This window comes from Castor canadensis, chromosome 1 (genome assembly GCF_047511655.1).
Source record: "Castor canadensis chromosome 1, mCasCan1.hap1v2, whole genome shotgun sequence".
Classification (NCBI taxonomy): domain Eukaryota; kingdom Metazoa; phylum Chordata; class Mammalia; order Rodentia; family Castoridae; genus Castor; species Castor canadensis.
In genome coordinates this window covers 138281322-138300474 of record NC_133386.1, presented here as the reverse complement: position 1 = coordinate 138300474, position 19153 = coordinate 138281322, and the positions used below count along the sequence as shown (strand labels likewise).

At 38.2% G+C, this 19153-nt stretch overlaps 1 protein-coding gene and 1 pseudogene across 4 annotated transcripts in view; one reads left to right on the top strand and one right to left on the bottom strand.

Moving 5' to 3' along the window:
• The window catches only part of Fam168a (family with sequence similarity 168 member A), a 164326-nt gene that overhangs the window by 90775 nt on the left and 54398 nt on the right, over positions 1 to 19153 (bottom strand). The gene's annotated exons all lie outside the window — the stretch shown is intronic.
• On the top strand, positions 17805 to 18540 carry LOC109694629 (eukaryotic translation initiation factor 1 pseudogene; annotated as a pseudogene).

Genomic DNA, 19153 nt, shown 5'->3' with positions numbered 1-19153 from the left:
TTGGTTTTTTTTTTATTTTGTTGAATATATTACACATTCCCTTCGCTTGCACCTCTTCTCATTCTTTGATGCCCATGATTCTCAAGTTTGGTCTTTTGATGGAGTCGGTGAGTTCTTGCATTTTCTTTGCACAGGTCTTGAGTTGTTTAATTAATAGTTCTTTGGTTTTTCCTTTAATTACCATTTCATCTTCAAGTTCTGAGATTCTGTTTTCTGTTTGTTCTATTCTGCTGGATTGGCTTTCTGTTTTGTTTTGGAGTCTGTTTTGTTCTTTTTTCTGAGGTTTTCCATATCCTGGGTAGTTTCCTCTTTAATGTTGTCTATTTTTGTCCTGAGTTCATTTACCTGTTTATTAATTGTGCTCTCTGTTTCACTTTGGTGTTTATACAGTGCTTCTATGGTTTCCTTTATTTCTTCTTTTGCTTTTTCAAATTCTCTATTTTTGTTGTTTTGGAATTTCTTGAGTGTCTCCTGTACATTTTCATTGACCATATCCAGTATCATCTCTATATAATTCTCATTAAGTACCTGTAGTATGTCTTCTTTTAAATTATTCTTGTGGGCTTCATTGGGTTCTTTGGCATAGTTTATCTTTATTTTGTTGGAGTCTGGATCTGAGTATCTGTTTTGTTCATTCCCCTCTGGTTCCTGTACTAATTTTTTGCTGTGGGGAAACTGGTTTCCTTGTTTTTTCTGTCTTCCTGTCATTGTCCTTGGTGTTGTTACTGTCCCTGTACTGTGTGCAATTAAGTATTTTCTAGCTTGTAATAATAACAATGGTAATATTTAGAATGGAAGTGTGAGAGGAGATGGAAAGCAAGAAGTTAAAGAAAAGGGAAAAACAAACAGATAAGTAGGAGAAAACAAAACAAGAAATCAAACAAGAAAGTTTCAAAGGTATAAACACGGAGCGTTAGTGTACTAATCAACAGTAAGCTGAACAGGCATTAGAGAGACAGAGAGAGGATTGAAAATAAAAAATAAAAAGAATAAAGATAAGAATAAAAATAAGGTAAATGAAAGAAATATATATATTTATATATATATATATATATATATATATATATATATAAATAAAATAAAACAAAATGAAAATTAGAAAAAAAAAAACCTCCAAGTTCAAATGCAATGAAGTTTCAGTCTTAATAATTTTGGTGTCCGCCTCAGTCTCCAATCCTGGAGATGGTGCCTCAGATGTTGTTCTGTAGTTGTCTCATCAAAGGGGACGCATAAAGTAGAACAAAACTGAACAACAACAACAACAACAAAACCCACCAAGTGTCCCAAATTCAAATGCAATACAGTTTCAGTAAGTTTTTCAGCATGCAGGTGTAGTTCGGTTGTTTTCTCATCAAAGGTAGGGAGAGAAAGGAAAAAAAAAAAAAAAGAAAGAGTCTTGTCCACTCTTCCCAAGCCATCTGGGCGCGGGTGACCTGTGGCCCGGGGGCCCTCCTGGTTTCTCCATTTAACGTGAAGTGGAGATGCTCTGTGCAGGCTGGAGGTGTGGAGGGGTCAAAGTTTTGCCTCTTCTCGGTGGTTTTGCCTGCAAGGTGTGTCTCCAACGTTTCTCCAAGATTCAACGTGGCATTATTTAAACCATCGAATAAAAGGAAGAACTGAGGTTCAGACTAAGGAAACTGTCTAAGGTCACATGGCTATTAAATGATTGAGCCTGGAGTTGAATCTAGGACTGTCTGACTCCAATGCTTTCTCCACTATGGAAGCCTATTTGATGTTAATTTTTTTTTGCAGTGAAACAAGACCAACATTCCCTTTTCACGTAAGCTACACCTCCTGACACTGAGATTTATAGGTTCAATATGACTATACAGGCTGTCTGGGTTAACAGGTTAACCAAAGGACTTGAAGGCATAGGCCATTAGCCTAGCTGCTCACTTTCACATGCACTGTCATGCATTACTCCATTTGGTAAGTTCTATACCAAGACCTCATTGTTAACAACAGGCTCTGTGTAGAAAACAGGCATTTATCAAAGCCAACAAGCCTCAAACAGCAGTAAGGAGAGGTAAATTATACATCAGAAATGAAGGGCCACTGCCTCCAACCAGGCCTTTGAGGGAGAAAGCTTTGCTTGCTAGATGTGCACTGTGGAGAAACTATGATCAAAAGTTAGGTTCAACCTACTGAACCTATGGTAATCTAACCATGGTACACAAGTCTGCAGAAATAAGAAAACAAAAATTCTATACTCTTACTTCATCTTTAAAGAAGTTAGCAATTCAAGACATTTTTAATATTTTCTCTGTATCTGTATATTTCACTTGAAATACCTGTGAAAATGTTGGGACTGCCTGGAACAGTGGATTCTAGTCCTCCTCTAGAGAAGTCATTTTGGCTTTCCAGGCCCTACTTTCCTCATGAGGTAGAAGAAAATGGGCTAGATATTCTTTAAAGTTCCCCATCCATAGCACACTATATTATAATAATGAAACATTACCCCTGCATATTCCAACTTAGACATCAAATTCACTTGCTCAATAGACATATGCCACATATTAAGAGCAAGCAAGGCATTGAAGACACAAATATTCCAAATGACAAATTTGTGAGACGTTTCATATGTACTACTTTCTCGCCACATACATAAACATTTCAGAGCTATAGTCCTACTAAAAACAAAACTTGACCCCAAGAATCTTTAGTTATTTTTTTAAAACACACTTAAAAGTCTTGCTCATCTTTTATTATCATAAACTACACTTAACAATCCTCAAGAATACACACACACACACACACACACACACACATGCACACATAACAATACACACACATATACACCAAAACACTCCCTGTTAAACCACACGTCACACTGATATTTCCTATTTTTAAATCATTCACAGTCTAAACTTCTTACTAAGAGTTTTTTCCCCCATAGTTTGTATGGTAAGAGATTTTTAATACTATATATATTTTTTCTTACAACCAACCATTAGTTCCTTGAAAATACACCCAATATCTTTTCTTTGCCTCTACAGTAAACCTTTTTATAATCTATTTATAATCCATACCAAAACTAATCCAAACGAATGTGAGTAGTTTATCTTATTAAGATATAAAAATAAGGCAGTTAATGATAAAAATAAAAACTACCTAACAAAGTAAATTCTAAATCAAATTATCAAAATTCACTCAGGAGTCTGAAGCAAGAGGATCACAAGTTTGAGGTCAGCCTAGGTTACATGGTAAGACCCTGTCAGAAAGAGATGAGAGGAGGGGAGAAGAGGGGAGGAGGCAACAGGGGAGGGGGGAAGAAAAGAAGAGATCAAAATTCAATACATCAATAGATACTGGTACTATATCTACCACATATGTGCTATGTGGTTATTGGCAGTTTATTCATCTGTTACTGAAGGTTCGATGCTATAGAGCACACAGAGATAACACGATTGGCCAGGCACTGTTGAATTCAAATCACAGTTTTGAAGTCAGGTATGATGGCACATACAGCTACATGAGAGCCTAAGGCAGGAAGACTGCCTGAGCCCAGAAGCCCGAGTTCAGCCTGGACTGAAAAGACTCAGTCTCTAAAAGAAAGAATAAATAAGTAACAGCTTTATCACATATTAACTGTGTGATCTAGAGTGTATTACCTAACCTTTTTGAGTCTCTGCATCTTCATCTTTTTCAAATGGTGTAATACTACTTTCGTAAGTAATGTAAGAGTTAAATGAAACGATACAAGTAAAACACAGAGTCTTGCATAGTAAGCACTCAGTAGAATCACCTTTCGATTCTTTATGAAAATACTTTAAATCAAAGGAAAAAAGGCTCTACAGTTTAAAGTGCTATAAAGTGCTTGGAATGCTTATTACTACTATTCATATCTGAAAATGTGGAGCAAACTAATTAAAAAAAGGAAAAATATCCAAAGACGTTCAGTTTCTTTTATTCTCTCTTGCAATCCTAGCTTCCTTCCAAACATCTTTAATACTTTCGTGAAGCAGAAATGGAAATGCAAGCTATGCACTTGCTATTGACAAGAAAGATAAGGCTTGGGGTTTTTCCACCAAATTGAAATGAAATTGCCATTTCTCCTCCTTCTAGTCCTGCAGGTGCCTATGCAAGAATTAATCATTTGTCGCAGCAGGAAGGCCAGTTTAAACCAATGCAGCTGGTTTGTTTTCTTTCTGTTTCCATTCTGATACTATAGAACACACTGATGTCTCCATCTCTTGGTCTACTGCCAGCTCATCAGGATTACAGGACATATGTAGGACACAAAAAGGGGGAGAATAGAAGAAAAATACTAAAAAGTCATATCACTAATGGGAACTGTTTTATATGTGATGCTGAATAAGCTAATGTATATGTAGTCATTAACATAATTATGTCTTATTGCATTGTGATTGATGTACATGAAAGTATTAAAGAAAAGACTTATCTGTGTCTTACATACAGAGCCCTGAAATAGAAGAACCACAAGACTCTTTACAGATTATTCAGTCTGGCATTATTGTTTTTATAGATATAGGAACCAAGGACCAGAGAAGGAAAGAAGCTTATCAATGATCACAGGCAAATCAAAGAGCAGAGTTGAGATTAGAACTCAGGACTAATCTGATTGTGAACTTGAGTACTGAGTGTGTAGGAAGGAAATCTTATTTGTGAACAAATCTCCTGAGAGGTCTTAAGAATCCACACATCTATAAATGCCACTGACTACATGTGAGAGTTAGTCCTTAGCTAAGTAAATCACTCCCATCCACCACTGCCTCATTAAAGGCTTTTCAAATGTTTACCTCAAGAAAATGGGAAATTATGACAGGTCATGGACCTTTGAAGCTGTTCAAGAAGAGCCAAAGCTGCATATATTAAATTCATTACAGTGAAATACCTAAAACAAAGTTCTAATTTGTAAAGGGCAGAAAGGCAGAATTATCCAGCTGCCACCCAGGGTTCCCCTAACTCCCCTTTGTAAAGGCAATATATTTGCAGTGGTATTAACAGAAATAAAAATGAAATTCCCAAATCTAGAATTCTAGGCTTATTTAAAAACCCTAGCCCCAACTTCCACTCTTCAGCACTCCCAGCTACTCAATAATGTTATAAACAACCTGAACACATATGGCCTTCTAACTTTGTTTAAAGAGGAAGAAAAGTGTATATTTACTTCCCCCACAAACTGTGCCATCTCTGTAAATTCAAATCCTAATCATGCTTCAGGCCTAGCTCAAGGCTCCCAACTCCACATTAAAGTGACCTGTCTCTTTGGCTTTGAAACCTTTTTTACCTTTCTCCCCCAGCATTTCTCACTGCCTTCTCTTTACCCTCCTTCACTTAATTTAATCTCTTTTCTGGCCACATCAGTCTAGTTGCTTCTCTCCAAGTGTAGCTAACACTCTCTATCCCTTAAGACTGGCTATGTTGGTACCATTTCTCCACCGTCAAAACCATACCAATCCAACTATAGTGTACTAGAAAGAAGACTGAAAAACTTGGACTCAGAATATCTGAATTGGAATCATGTCTCCATCAACTTCTGCCAAGGTTCCCATTTAGGACTACCTAGTTCTTTCAATTAGGCAACTCATCCCTCAAATATAAAACCAGATAACCACTGATTTAACAAACTTGAGAGCTTATTAGGCATACCTAGTAACTGAGGCTCTCTGAGGGATAAAAAAGTACATAAGACATGACCTGCTACCCTCTAATGATCTTATGTGATTAGGAAAATAGGAGGCAGTAGAGTCTGATAGCAGGAAAACTGACCTGCAGTCAAGGCATCCAGGTCCTAGTCTCGTCTCTGCCACAGAATCTGTGGGATCTGGTTAAGTACTTTCCCTTTACTAGGCCCCAGCTTTCGTACTGTATAAAATGAGCAGGGATTAGTCAGTGGTTTGCAAGGGCCCTTTCAGTTTTGACATTCTGTGGAAAAGAACCACAGTACTAGTCTGTTCATGAGGCAAGTCAAGAGGATGGTACAGATAATGCCTAATGTAACCAGAACAAGCTGCTGTACTCAATGGAGGCTGCTCTGTGATCAGCAGATCCAACGGAACCTCAAAAGAGGAGTGAGAAAGACAAAGCCAGATGATGAATGCAGCTGCTGCTAGGTTGGCATGGCTCATCGAAGGAACACTTCTCATTTACAGGAAGCTTTGTACAAACCCTCCATTCAGATCCCAAGGTCCCTTTCCACACAAAGGAATCTCATGGCCCAGAAAAGGAGAGGTACCAATCTGGAGCCTGGTGACAAAGACAATGGACAAAGGCAGTATAGGATAGAGCCCATCCACCCAGAGCTAAGGCCACATCTTAGGTCGTCTCTGTCCTCAGGTTTTTTTCTTGCCTGAGGAGATATAGGGAGCAATAAGCTGAAGACAGCTGAATCTTTCAAAAATACGTAATGAATCTCAAGATCTTTTAGCCAAAAACAGGTTTTGCTTTGTAAAACTTATTTACAAATTTCAAAGAAATGCCAGCAGATTGTTACTGTAAACATCAGAAACAGGGTTTTGCTGTCAGTCAGATTCAGGTTCAAATCCCTACTCAACTGCTTATCATCCACATGACCTTGACAGTCATTTAACATTTCTGAGTATTAGTTTTCTCACCTTTAATAACATGACTAAGACTCCCTGCTTTACAGGGTTGGCCTGAAAATTAAGTAAGATATTTGAGAAGTACACTTAAGTTACTCTATGATTTCTTCTTTCCTTCCTGCTCCCGCTTTATTGTCCTTATCTCTCTCTTTATGTATCATACATAGTATTAGATATAGATATGCATACAACTCATCTTCTGGTATATTTAAATACTCTTTATTATCTATCTCTGCCATGAAATTATGAACAGCTTGTGAACAAGGACAGCATTTTAATTCATATTTGAAATCTCCTAAAACAGTGCCTAGCACATAGTAGGGGCCTTAGGAAATTGGATGGAGGATGTGCCTACCGTGTGCCCACACACAAAAAAAATCACAATAATGTTGAACATAGTAATAAAACTGTAACAACAAGCACTTAACATTTACTGTGATAGGCAGAATTCTAAGTCCTTTAACTCAACCTGACAAGTAGGTATCCCCCCACCATTTTGTTGATGAGAAAACTAAGGCACAGAAACATTAAATAACTTTTCCAAGTCTAGCACAGGCAAATTCATTAAAAAAAAAAAAAAAGTAGATTCCTCATTGCCAGGGGCTAGAAGGGCAAAATAAGTGACTGTTAATTGACACAAGGTTTATTTTAGAGGTAATTAAATGTGTACAATTAGATAAAAGTGATATTTGTACAAATCCATGAATACACTGAAAGCCAATGAATTTTACCCTTAGTAAAGGTAGGTTATTTTTTGTGGTATATGAATATATCTAGATAAAGTTTCTCTTTTTTTAATGTGTTCAAGACCAGAGAGCTAGGAAATGGTAGACTCAGAATGCTGACACTTAAAATATGTGCTTTTAAGGGCTGGAGTTGTAGTTAAGTAGTAGAGCACTTGCTTAGCAAGCTCGAGGTCCTCAGTTCAAATCCACACTACCCTCCCCCATAAAAAAAGAAAAAAGAAAAGCTTTTAACTACTATTTTATATTGTCTTGAAAGATTAAGAATCTAATACTATCTAATTACTATTATTTACATGCTTAGATTCATTCTATCTATCTAGCTATCTAAAACAAGTATCTACCTATCTAAAGCTGGTTGGGGATATAGCTCAGTAGTAGAGCACATACTCAGTATGGGTAAGATCCTAGGTTCAGAAAGGGTTTCCTACTATCTATCCAGGCTGGCTGGGAACCACAATCCTCCTACCATTGCCTCCAGAAGAGCTGGAACTACAGAGGTATACCACCACACCCAGCTTGTTTTTAAGATATGAGATAGGGTCTCACTAATAACCTTTGCCTGAAGGATCAAATAACTATGATCTTCTATCTCCACCTCCTGAGTAGAGTTTCATGTACTTTCATACAAATATGTTTTAAACAAATAAATATAATCTCTTCCATCTCTTTATTTGCTTGTTTGACACAGGGTCTTACTATACAGCCACTTGCCTCAAACTCACAATCCTTCTGTTTCAGCCTCCTAAGTGCTGAGATTATAGACATGTACCAACATGCCCAGCTTCTGCTATCATTTTTAAACAGAAAAGTTATCACATTATATATACCAAATACTTTTCTTAACTTAATGTGTTAGACATATGTTAAGAGATCAATATATTCCTCTCATTCTTTCTAGTGGTTATAAAGTATTTCACTTATAAAATATAATTATATAACCAACATGCTACTAACAGACATTTAGATTGAAATTTTTGGTATTGAAGTAATATTGGAAGAAATATTCTTCTTGCAAGTACTAGGGTTTGATTTCAGGGCCTCAAGCTTACTAGACAGGTGCTCTACTGCTCGAGCCACACCCCCAAGCCCACTGTACTCTGATTTTAAGAATCTGACCCTATCATCTGGGTGTGGTAGTGTATGCCTGTAATCCCACCTACTCAGGAGGCTGAAACAGAGGATGGTTTGAATCCAGAAATTCAAGGGGAAACCCTTCCCCTCCAAAAATATGCTCTCACATGATAAAAGTGAGAGCACACAAGGGAGGGGTGAGGATAGGTAAGACACCTAAAAAATTAGCTAGCATTTGTTGCCCTTAACTCAGAGAAACTAAAGCAGATACCTTAAAAGCAACTGAGGCCAATAGGAAAAGGGGACCAGGAACTAGAGAAAAGGTTAGATCAAAAAGAATTAACCTAGAAGGCAACACACACGTACAGGAAATTAATGCGAGTCAACTCCCTGTATAGCTATCCTATCTCAACCAGGAACACTTGTTCCTTCCTATTATTGCCTATACTCTCTCTTCAACAAAATTAGAGATAAGGGCAAAATAGTTTCTGCTGGGTATTGAGGGGGTTGGGGGAAGAGAGAGGGGGCGGAGTGGGTGGTAAGGGAGGGGGTGGGGGCAGGGGGGAGAAATGACCCAAGCCTTGTATGCACATATGAATAATAAAACAATAAAAAAAAGGGAAAAAAATATGCTCTCTGTAGAAGACCACATATAAAGGCCAAAATGGAGAAGAGAAAAAGTAGCAGGGTTTAAGTCAGACAACCTAAGAGTAGCCCGTTTTACCATTCAATGATGTGACATGAGTAAGGCATTTAATCTTTCTGAACCTCAAATTACTCTTCCTAAAAAATGGGAATAATCCTATACCTGTTCTATTTACTTTATAGAACCACTATGAAGCTTTTTTTAAATGAAATTATATGGATGAAATCAATTTACATAACAAACCATGAAGTTTCATTGTGATACCCCACTTATGTGGAATTCAGCAATCCAATTACCTTGTCTGTTTGGAATACACAGAGAACTAAGAAGCAAAGGAAAAAAGATCGATCTCTCTAAAGCCAAAATAACTGCTTTTAATTCTCCACACTTTACAACTAGTGGAATTCCAGGAGCCTCATTCTTCCCTGAAAAACATATCTAAAAAAAAATTCAGTAATTTGGGAGCACTGACACTGCAGCATAGGAAAGAGCAGTGGGAAATGAGGCTGAAAGGGCAGGCAGAGAGCAGATGAAGAGCACCTTGTATGTCATGGAAGGAATCTGGACTCTAACCTGAAGATAACAGGGAGTCAAGGAACAGTTTCAGCAGCAAATTGAGATGATCAGGTTCATATCTTGGAAAAGATTATTCTGATGAAGATTCAACAGATTTCTGGAGTGAAAACAGTAAACCTAATGGCTGTAATCTACCATACTGTGTAAGACAGTTCTGCTTACAAACCCCAGGTTCTGTTCTTAGCTGACTTACTGGGAAGCAGACTATTCTATCTCTAAGAGACTGAGCTACCAGAGACACTCTAATGGTTCCCCTGAGGAAACTTACATCTCAAGGCCTCTACTTTCAAGTTCTTTCTTTTTCCCTTCTAAGGTTTTCTTTAAGGATACTGCTTTATTACAGTATCTCTCTCAGTCTGGTTTCAAAGCCCTTACCACCCAATTCCCAATGACTGTGGCAAATTCCAGCCACTACTTAGAACTATATTAAAACTAACACACATACAAAATCACTTGTATAAATGTCTGATTTACTTATACATACCCCTTAAGGAGATGGAAAATAAGACAGAGGAGAATATTCAATGATCACTGACTTGGTGCTTGATCCTTTCCTATAGTTTCTTATAACTTTAGGCAAGGATATTTATATCCTCATTTTCAGAGATGAAGAAACTGTGGTTCAAGCAGGGCATGGTTGGTGCATATCTATAATCCCAGCATTCAGGAGGCTGAGGCAGGAGGATCACAAGGTTAGCCTGGGCTATAGTTAGTTCCTGAATAGCTTGGGCTATACACCAACACCCTGCCTCAAAAAATTCTGGGAGCATGTCTCCAGTAGTAGTAAAGCACCTGCCTAGTATGTATAGGCCCTGGGTTAAATCTCCAGTATATGAGGGAAAGAGAGGGAGAGAGAGAGAGAAGGAACAGAAGGGGGAGGAAGAGAGGGAGGAGGAGGAGCAGGAACTACTATGGTTCAAAGAGAGTAAAAGATTTGCCCAGGGTCACAGTATAAGGCAAAGCTGATATCGGAAGCCACGTTTGTGGGTTCACTGACATCTTTTCACTGCTTCATATTAGGTTTCCCCATATCTGATTTTATTCATTACTGAATCTCCATTTAACACAGATTTATAGAATTGTATTATACTAAGCCACTCACTAAGCTGATCAGCAGCCAGGATAAACAACCAAACAGAAAAACAAAAGACAAATGGAATATCTGGGTAATAGACACAGGTGCCAAAAATAAAAACTAAGTATAGCGGCATCAACTGCAACAACTCTTCAGGGTTCAGGCTGATGCTGGCAAGAACTGAAACAGTCAGAAATGCTAATAAGACTACCATTTCAGAATTTTAGCTCCTCTTTAGCAACCCAGCAGAAGTCCGGGTAAAATACTGCCTCATCAGGGCACACATCACAAATGAATTCCAATAAGCAGATGCAATTACTCCTTGCAGCGTTCCCTCTCTTACAAAACCACCAGAACTAGAGAAAGTTTTTGTTCACCATCTGAACTGCCTGCAGGCACTTTCTGGTAAAGGAAAACTGGGTTTGAGAGGCAGATGGTTTGTCAAAAAGCCTAAAATCTAATGTGAAAGGAAACAGTTTACTAAAACCAAACATTCCAAAAGGGAAAGCAAGCCACTCTGAGTTGATGCAGTGCTATCATAGTAGTGATTAGCAATCTAAATTCAGGCTCCCAGGGGTAGAAGCGAAGACTCAGTCTAGCTCCAGCTGCATTTACCCACAGATATCACCACAAGTTCTCACTAATATTCTAGAATTTTCTGAAAGTAAGTATCACCTTTTCTAACAACTGCTTTTCATTATGGAGATTATGCTAGTTAGACCCTTAATACAGTAATAAAGAGAAAAGAACTTAGAGGTCAAATAAGGTAAGTAAAGAGCCTAGAAACTGAACTGGCACAAGGTGGACATTTTATCAGTGTTTGCTCAATTGAACTGAAGAGAAGTAATTAGCATTTTTTCAGTACCCTCTGATTATCAAAAATGACCTGAGCAGCTATCATATATTTCATTTCATTTAAACTCCCAAACTATTCAGAACAAGTGTTAATTATCCTCATTTTACAGATAAGAAAAGAGACTAAAACATTTTATAGATTCAGTCATTCAGTTAAGGCACAAAGGTGATTTGTTCAAGGTATCAGAGCAAGTTATCAACTATTGATGAAATTTATCAAAAAATAATACAATATCATCTCATATTTGGATAATGCTTTAAAGTTTTTCACAGCACAGCAAAATGTGGAGAGGTGAGCATTGGGCTAGGTATTTGAATATCTGAGTTCTAGTTTTTGCTATGCCATTTAAACTATATCCCTTCCCCTCTCTGGCTCTTCATTTTCTCACCTAATGCAATAATGGTGCAACATTTAACCCTAAAGAATAAGTTGAGGTCAGGTGTAATAGTGCATTTCTGTAATCCTAGCACTGGAAAGCTAAGGTGGGAGAGAAAGGGGGGCAGATGGGGAGAGGGAGAGAGAGAGAGAGAGAGAGATAAATAAGCTGAGCATGATGTAATTCCAGCATCTGATACAAAAGCATCACAAGTTCAAGGCCAGTCTGAACTTCAGGATATAGTTCAGTGATATAGTGCTTGCCTAGCATACGCAAAGCCCTGGGTTTGCTCTCCAGGAACACAAAGAAATCAGTTGCATTAAATGATTTTAAATACTCCAGGAATCAATACTCTTTACTGGACATGAAGTTCTTGTTATCAGGGTTTGCTTGCTTGTTCTAGCTATATCTTAGAACTAACAGCTTACCTCCACCTGTCCTTCAGCCATTTCTAAGTCAGAAGCATCCCTTGCAGCACAGCTTACCAACCTGCTGGATGCTTCATTAAGTGTAAAGCTGATACTGTACTTTGCTAAAAGGCTGGTGCACAAATGTTACCTGGAGATGAATAAATCATTCCAGTTGTGTTGGGTTGCAATTGTAAGGGCAGCATCTGTGGCTCTGAAAACAGATGGTCTTATAAGGATAGAAGGACCTGGCTCCAATCTGATTTTCCTAAGGCTGGCAGGTTTGGATCAGCAGGAAGTCTAGCTGGGAAGTACGTGCGTGGAGTTAGTATCAGTGATGAGGAAACATAACAGAAATGCATATGCAATTTCTTTTCATAATAAATGAACACACCAGGGCTGCAATTACCAAAATCCCAAGCTCTTATTTTTGTACCTACTCATCAACTTCTAAATCATTTTCTTTTTAGTCCAACATTTCCTTTTTTTTAAAATTACAACACAAAGGTGAGCTCAGGGAGAATGCCTAGAATAGCCCTGGCACAAAACAAGGACTTTACTATCTGCTGACTAAAACAAATTTGAAAACAAATTTAATTTTTTAATTTGGTAACAGTGGAATGAATGTCTAGCTCACTGCCAATAATAGTAATTACACGGTAAACATGTTTAATGAATGAAGTAATGTGCCAAGCACCCTTCTAGGTGTTTTACATACATTCTCTCATTTAATTCTCAAAACAGCTTTTATTATCTCCATTTTATAGATAAGGAAGTTCAGAAGAGTTAAGTACTCTGCCCAGAGTGATGCATCAAATTATCTACTGGAAGTCAGGGCTGAGCCCCCAACCCCAACCAAAGAGTCCAAAGCTCTGTATATTTTGTTTGCCTTCTTACTGCCTCAAACATAGCTGGCTCATTCCTACTTCTGTATTTTGTACTTGGCTGTTTCTCTGCTCTGAGCTCTCCTTTACCACATCTTCTCATGGCTTTCTACTTTAGATCATTCAGGAGTCTGCTCAAATGCAACGTCATTAAAGGAGCTGCTCTTGATCAGTTTCCAACATACACTGTTTCCTTATCTTGCTTTTTTTATTATGGCACTAACATTTTATTAGTTAGTTTACTGTCAGTCTCCTCCACTAGAATGAGAGCCAGGACTTTGTCTTGGTCACAGTTGTATCCCTGGCACTTAGAACAGTGACTGGTAAGGCAGGTGCTTATCAAACATTCACTGAATAAGCTGGAAGTATGGTTCAAGTGGCAAAGAACCTACCTTAGCAAGCAAAGGCCCTTAGTTCAAACTCCAATACTGCCAAAAAAATTTTTTTTCATTGAATGAGCAAAATCTATGTGCTCAGAATCACAGAGCTCTAGAATATTAATGTAATAAGATAAATGTTACATATCAGAAAGCTCACAGCCTTTGAGATCAGGTAGATTTGCACTAAAGTTTCTCACTGGCAATGATGATACAATTTTGGAAAAGTCTCAAAATTTCTTTAATCTCATCTGTAAAATGATAGGTCACATAGATTTGTTATTATTAAATGAGTTAAACCCATAAAAATGCTTTGTCCAAAGTATAAATTATTATACAAACACATTTATTATAATGATAGAAAAAAATTTAGAGGCAACTGAATCAAGCCCTTCATTTCAGATACCACTCTGAGGCCCAAGAAGGTGAAGTTTATTATCCAGTGTCCCAAACCATGATTAGACTCTAGAACTCCAGGCATTAGACATTAGAATACCTGGCATTATCCCACATAGACTGCCTGGCCTTTGATACACCACTTTGCTTTGATGCTTCTACCTCACTGGCTATACCTCTGATCGTCTCAATTTCTTAATGTCAGTATCCAGTCAGATTTCTCCTCTGTTGTTACCTACACACATTTCCTAGGGGTTAACACCTAATTTCATGGCTTATGCTAATGACTCCTGTTATATTTTGGATGAGTGTCCCCAAAAGGTCCATGTGTTAAAAGCTTGGTCCCAAGGGTAGCACTATTGGGAGGTGGTAATACCTTTAGGATATGGAGCCTAGTGGGAGGTACATAGGTCACTGGGTGTGAACCTCCAAAGGAGACTATAGGCCCCCAATTCCATTCTCTCCTTCTTATTACCGATTTAAAATGTAAGTGGTTTATTCTGCCACATGCTCCTGCCATGGTGTCACCCCTGCCTGAGGCCCAAAGCCATGGGGACCATCCAATCCTGGACTGGAAACTGGAACCATGAACCAAAATAAGTCTTTTTTCTTAGTAAGTTAATTTCCTCAGGTATTTCAATATAATATGAAGCCAACTAATACAACTTCAAATTTATATCTCCATCCTGTACTTATCTGAATTTCAGATTTATATATCCAACATATATACTTGACATCTCCTCTTAGTTGTTTAATAGCCATCTTATAACATAATCACACATCACTTAACAAGAACATGTTCTGAGGAATGTACTATTAGGTGATATCATCATTGTGCAAACATCATAGAGTATATTTATACAAGTTAAAATAGCTACTTTACAAGATGTAGCTATATAATCCTACAGGACCACAGGTGTATATGAGCATGGCTTATGTTTAAAACTAATGAGTGACCTCTCCTTACAAACTCATTCCTCCCAGTCTTTCCCATCTCTGCAAGTAGTAACTCTAATTTTATAGGTGCCCAAAGCAAAAAAAAAGTCAAAATCATCTGACTACTTTTTTTTAACTGTCATAATCTTCATCAAATCTCTCAGGAAATTTTGCCAGTTCTATCTTCAAATATATCCTGATTCTAATCATTTCTTACCAGTTTTAAAACTAACACACCTCCAAGCTCTTAACTGTTGTAATAGTCTCCTATCTGAACTCCCTACTTCTACCCTAACCATCTTTCTACTGCATCTCCCTCTTTCCAAAAGCCAAAATAATCCTTTTAAATTCAGAGCATGTGACTCTACTATGTTCAAAACCTTACAAAGACTTCTCATCTCACTCAGAGTAAAATATAAGATCTAGCTCCCTTCAACCTATCTTACCCTTTGCAACTCTCCCTCTTTTTTTTTTTTTTGTTTTGTTTTGGGTTTTTTTGGTGGTACTGGGGTTTGAACTCAGGGCCTCATGCTTGCTAGGCAGTCGTTCTATCACTTGAGGAACTCCACCAGCCCTGTTTTATATTGGGTATTTTTGAAAGAGAGTCTCTCAAACTATCCACCCAGATTGGTTTTGAATGGCAATCCTCCTGGTATTTGTGAGGGTTAAAGGTGTGAGCAACTGATACCCAGCTAACTCTCCCTCTTGTTCATTACACTTACCACTTCCCTCTTTGCTTCACATTGCAGTAAAAATAAATTTTTTTTATGCTCAATAACTGTGCTATATGGAAACCATTCTGAGATGGCCAAAAGCAAATTTCAAGAAAAATGTGCAAGACTCAGATCTCTTAATATGAACACTCAGGACATTCTTCCCTTCTTGTTCCTTGATAAACCAAGCACAATCCCACTGCACAGACTTAGTACTTACATGTAGTTCTCTCTAACGCATTTTTTCCCTCAAATTATCAGTAACTTCATCTAGACCATACTCAAAATTTCACTAGAGAGGCCTAGGTTAACTGATTATATCTAACGTAGTTCCCTTCCTTTCCCCATACACTATTTGACTTTTTTCTCTCTACCCACTTAGAACTCAATTGAAAGCAGGGACTTATTTTATTTACTGCTGTATTCTCAGTGCAATATGAAATTGTAAGTATTCTATAATTTATCTGTAATCAATACCAGTAATCAATTTCAGACATTACTTATTCTTTAACTATATCTTAAGTCTTCAATCTAGTCTTCCCCTAACATGTTTTTTTTTAATGTCTGTTTTCTAGATATCCTCACTGAGCACTGGATAGAACTAAATAAGAAAAGAAAGATGTATAGTAGAGCCCCTAATGAGCTAACAAATCAGTATTAATTAGTACCTTTTGATACAGAGTACCATCTTACTAAAGAAAGATATTACTAAGCTATGTAGTAAAGCATAAAAATGTACATAAAAACAGTAACAAGATGAGCAATAACTCATGAAAGATGCTCACCATCATTAGTCATCAGGGAAATGCAAATCAAAGCACAATGAGATACCAATAGTGTGGCTAAAGATAAATAAATGGCTTTAAGGATGTGGAGAAACTGGAACCCTCATACACGGCTAGTGTAATGTAAAACAGTACAGCCATTATTAATAATAATAATGATGATGTAATCTGAGCTTTTGGGTTCCACTTCTCAATACATGTACTGTTTTGGGGCAGCACTGGGGTTTGAACTCAGGGTCTTTTGCCCAGGCTGGCCTCGACAGCAAAACTATTTATACTTCCTGCATAGCTGAGCTATTCTCATTCATTCATTCATTCATTCAGCAATCCTATTTATGCTTCCTGCATAGCTGAGCTATTCTCATTCATTCATTCTCTCTCTCTCTCTTCTCTGTCTATATATATATGTATATATATATATATATATATATATATACACACATATATATATATACACACACACATATATATATATAGAACTCTGGACATTTCATATAAATGGAATCATACAATATGTGGTTCTTTGTGACTTTTTTTTTTGTGTGTGTGGGACTGCAGTTTGAACTCATGGCTTCAAGCTTGCAAAGCAGATACTCAAAGAAGGTGGTCTACCTCTAGAGCCACACCTCCAGCCCATTTTGCTTTGGTTATTTTGGAGATGGGGGTCTCACAAACTATTTGCCCAGGATGGCCTCTAACCACCATCCTCCCAATCGCAACCTCCTAGGCAGCTAGGATTACAATCGTTGAGTCACTGGTACCCAGCTATTCAATATTCTTGACACTATACTTCAAACTTTTTTAAATCATTTGTATTCCCTGCCTTATGCAAAATAATCTAGACCAAAAATAATTCAAATACAGTTCATAACATAGGAACAGAGCCTCTACAATGAGAAGTGTGGAGCAGTCTAGTACCTGAGTTCTCCAGAGGAAGAAGACTGTGGTGGTCCATCAAGTCCCTGGCCAGTAAAGGGTGGGTTAACACCACCTGGGGGGACTCTTCACCTTACAACTGTTACTTGGGTGGCCACGCCTGTGAGGTGCACAAGCTATATATATCTGTACCCTCTGATGAGCCACAGGGCGAAGAGCCAGTCCTGGTGCTCCTGGCATGTGGATCAAGAACACAAAGGCTGGTGTCAGCCTCTGGAGTTCCTCCATGTGCCCAAACCAACTCACAGGTGGCTCCTTCTCCATGTTGCTAGTCTCAGAACACAGGTTTATTCTCAGGCGATCCCCACATAGCAATAGTGGCCCGTCACTCTGGCCAAGGCTCACTGTGAACAAGTACAGTTACCTTTCTCCCCAAGACCCAGAGTCTCCTTACAAGTGCTTCACTTCCAGCTGGGAAACTCCCTCCTCATTAGTGCTGGTCTGGGTAGCCAAGGACCATGCCTGTGGGTATCCACCTGCTTCCCTGCAGCACCACAGCAAGGCTGCCCTCTGCTGCCCTGCAGTGACCTGCAACAGTATACCACCATGGTCACAAGGAGCCTTTATTTTACTTAATACAAACTTTGAGACAGGAATTGTCCTATGAGACAGAAAATATCAGCTCACCTATTGTGTAGGCGACACACATATATCTCATAAAAATTAAATGATTCAAGATTTTTAGCCCAGTCACTGAGCCACTGCCAAGGACCCAGCTGCCATCCCCCTTGAGTTCCCTTACTTCCCAAGGTTCCACCCCACCCCCAACTTCACCCCATACCACCCACCTTCTCCCTCAGGTGAATTTCACCAAAGAAAAGGAATCACACTGTAAGTCCCAAGTCCATTATCCAAAACCTCCACACTTTCCACCTCTCTCCTGATGCAAGTAAGAGTGATGGTCTGCTTCCTGTCTGCACTGAGTATTATCCACAAAAGAATTCCACAGAGAAATGGAAAGAAGATGCTACTGTCCAAGGGATTGCTGGTGATTACCATAAGAAACTAGTGAAGTTGTTTAAGAAGAAATTTGCCTTCAATGGTACTGTAATTGACCAACCAGCATATGGAGAAGTAATTCAGCTACAGGGTGACCAGTGTAATAATAGCACATGCCAGTTCCTAGGAGAGACTGGACTGGCTAAGGACAAGCAGTTGAAAGTTCACGGGTTTTATGTGCTTGTGGCTTACTGAAGCTTAAGTAAGGATTTCCCTGCAATGAGTAAAATTTCCGTTCTGTCCCTTGTTACAAGTTTTAAAACCTCACAGCTTATATAATACAATAATTTGGCATCCTCTTTTCACTTGGACTAGTGTAACTCATTCATGCAATAAACCGAAAAAAGCCAAAAAAAAATTGATCTTGAGCATATATCCAAAGAAATATAAGTCATTATTCAATTGAGATACCTGCACATGCATGTTTATAGCAGCACTATTCACAATAGCCAAGCTATGAAATCAGCCTAAATGCCTAACAACCAAAGAATGGGTAAAGAAAACGTGGTATATATATGCACAATGGAGTATTATTCAGCCATAAAGAGAAGGAAATTATGTTATTTGCAGAAAAATGAAAGTAATTGGAGATCATCGTGTTGAGAAAGAGAAGTCAAGCTCAGAATGACAAATATTGGGACTGGGAAGTGACTCAAGTGATAGACAACTTGCCTAAAAGTGCAAGGTCTTGAGGTCAATCCCTAGTACCCCCTCCCCCCAAAAAAGGGAAGGAACAAAGGAAAGAAGGAAATGTTTATCAAAGCTCTTTATCATAAAATTTAGAAACTCTGAATTTAACTATTTGGTC